Below are 3,385 nucleotides of genomic sequence, written 5' to 3'. Positions count from 1 at the left end.
TTACACAATTGATGTATGTATGGATTGTGATAAGAGTTGTATGAGCCCCAATAAAATGATTTTTTTTTAAAAGAATCCCTTGTCAATTTGAGAGGATTATGAGTGAAGGGGTGGAGTCTAGCCTATCAATCAGGTCATAGCCAATGAGGCCTCTGTGTAGGTATGACCTTCTCTGAGGATTCTGGGAACTTCTGGATTTCTCTCTCTCTCTCTCTCTCTCTCTCTCTGCTTTTTCCCTGAGGGACCCTTTACTGACAAGACACATGGGGCTATGCTGATGGCAGTGAGAGTCCTGGACCTGGAGGAGCCACGTGGAGACCCATGCCAGTGCTGGGATGCTTCCACCATCTGTGGACCCACAAGACTATCCACCCACTGCATTGAGCATCATTGCATGTGTTTTGTGAGTCTGAACAGGAAATTATAGATTAGTATCGGACATATGGGCTAATATTGGGCTTATAAACTAGATCTGGACTGGGCTGGGGTGTTTTCTTAATATTCAATTGCTCTTGTATATAAAGCTCTTTCTCATACACATATAAGTGTCCATGAATTGGTTTCTCTAGTCCACCCAGGCTAACATAGAGGTATAAGCATAGGTGTGTACATATGTTAATACATTAATTCCTAAAAATAGAAGTATTGGCCTATGTACATCTATTTACATGACAATGCACAGAAGTAGTGGATGTACATTGGGCCTCTGCTCATGCCCTCCTTCAATGCAAAAACACTTTGTTCTAACAACCTGGCATTCTGTGATGCTAACCCTCCTGGCACAATCACTGGAGACAAAATGAATGCATAAGCAAATATGGAGAAATCAGATGGTGCCCAGCTATCAAACCATATAGCATTTGTGTTCTTATAAAGGCTTAAAGTTAAACAAGCATCCATCTAGCAGAGAAGAAACAAGCCCATCTAAATGAAGCACACCAGCCTATGTGATCATGAGGTGTCACTGTGATCAGAACACCACAAACAAACAAACAACCCAAAAACCATATTGTTGGGAATGAAGGAGGTTGGAGCAGAGACACAAAGCCAAGCTGTAGGCAATGGGACATCCGCTCACAGAGGGGTCACAGGGAAAGGATGAGTGAATCAGGGTACAGTAAAGCACCAAAGAAAGACACAATACCCCTCTGGTTCCTTGAGGCTTCCTCAACACCCACTAACATGACCCTGGTACTGCCTTCCATTGGGGACTAGACCAGAGCATGTGCACAGGTACAGATAAGGCATAAGAGCTCATGACACACGGAATCTAGAAACAGGAATGGGAGCAGCGATACCAGGATGGCAGCGGGTAGGTGGGAAGAGGAGAGAAGGAAGGGGGAATGGATCTCGATCATCGACACATAACTGCACCACCACCACCATCCCCCAGGGACACAAACAGCAGAAACCGCGGAGGAAGGGAAACAGCGGTCGAGGAAATATATGAAAATAATAATAATAATTTATCATCTCCCGAGGGGCCACAAGGGTAGGGGAAAAGCAGCTGACACCAAGGGCTCAATAGAAAATAATGATGGCAACATATGTACAAATGTGCTTGATACAATTGATGTATGGATTGTTACAAGAGCTGTAAGAGCCCTCAATAAAATGTTAAAACAAAAACTAATGGGAGGCCATAGTCTTGGGGGCTCCCCCAGTCTCTGTCCCACCAGTCAGCCCGGTCTTTTTAAAAATAAAAAAATTTTATGATTTTGCATTTTCTTTCAGCATACCCTCCCACTCTACCCAGGCCCGAAAGTTCTATCATTTCCAGTGCAGGTGCAGATGCAGCCCACTGTTTGCATTTCAAAAAAATTTTACTCGTGTTCTTTGGGGCATCAACAAAGTCAACTAAACCCCTGTAGGATTCTTTGCGATGCAGTTCCAGGGGGAGGAGATCGGCCATGTGGCCTGGTACACATAGAAGAGCACAGAGTCCTCTGGGGAAGGGTTAGAAAGACTCCGAAGTGCAGAGCCCTGGATGGGGATATCCTGAGAAACAGTAGCTTCACCTTTTGATATTTACACTTAGTAAAGGTCTCTATGACATTTCAGCAAGACTCTTTTTCTTTTTCCTGGAATATAATATGTCTACATAATGAAACAGTGACACTTCAATAAAAACTCTGGACACTGACACTTCCGGGTGTGCTTCCTGGTGGGTGTAGACTTTGGCGTATAGGAGGTGACACGTCCCTGGGAACACACCGTCTTCCGCTTGGAACCTCCCAGACCTCACGCCATGTGTTCTTTTTTCTCTGTTTGTGAGAATCAAATTGTGACTCGTAAGGGTAACGCTTTCCGTGGGTTCTGCCATTTGTTTCAGTGAATTATTGCACCAGACTATGTAATGCGAACCCCAGATTTAGAGTCAACTGGTGAGACATGAGGTTGGTCTTGTTTCGGCCCCTGATCTTCACGTGGGAAGTTTGGAACAGCTCCTGGAAGATAGCATCGGAGTCATTTGTCATTTCAGGAACAAACTCTAACAATAATGGATCTTGTTTTTAGACTAAAGAGTTTTCCTTGTCCTTCTGTAGACTGTGCATGGCCGTTGGAGCTCTGCCTCCTCTTGGACACTCGTCCTCTTGTCTCTTGCTCTTCCTGGATCATATGTACAGCAGGATTAGGCATTTGTTATTACTGGTGACAGTTGGACCTTCCTTGAACCAGTTTTTCCAAAGGGCATGGATAGCAAAGACTATTTCTTTCTCCAAAACATAAATCAACTTCTCCCGACCCCCCACCCCCTTCCTCTGTTCTTTGATGGATTTTTTTTTTTTTTTTTTAGAATTTGCCCTGATATTCCCATGGAAGGCAAAGGTCAGAGTGGTGGCATTGTGGAGGCTTAGTTCTCAAGGCACCTCAAGACAGCTGGGCTGTGACACCTTAGAAAGGTTTAAAAAGAACAAGGGAACAATAAGTGATCTGAAATCGATGGCAATGAGGGTGTGGGGTGCCTGGTGGGGCTTGATCAAGTGCAATGTAGCAATGAGGAATTACTGAAACCCAAATGAAGATCAACCATGATAGTGGGACAAGAGGAAAGTAAAAGGAAATCGAGGATAGAACCACGAGGCAAGGTCTAAAAACAGGCATGTACATATGTAAATATATTTATATGTAATAATAGGGAAATAGATCTATGTACATATAGTTATATGTAAGTATTAAGGTAGCAGACAGACATTGGGCTTCTACTGAAGTGCTCCTTCAAGGCAAAAACACTTTGTTCTAATAACCCGGCATTCTGTGAAGCTCACCATCATAACAGGATAACTGAAGACAAAATGGGTGCATAAGCAAATTTGGTGAAGAAAGCTGATGGTGCCCAGCTATCAAAAGATATAGCATCTGGGGTCTTAAAGGCTTGAAGATA

Source organism: Echinops telfairi, unplaced genomic scaffold (assembly GCF_000313985.2).
Source record: "Echinops telfairi isolate 266 unplaced genomic scaffold, ASM31398v2 ScPeMD7_5;HRSCAF=22, whole genome shotgun sequence".
Taxonomy (NCBI): domain Eukaryota; kingdom Metazoa; phylum Chordata; class Mammalia; order Afrosoricida; family Tenrecidae; genus Echinops; species Echinops telfairi.
The sequence above is the reverse complement of the archived record's forward strand: the minus strand, read 5'-3'. Positions refer to the sequence as shown.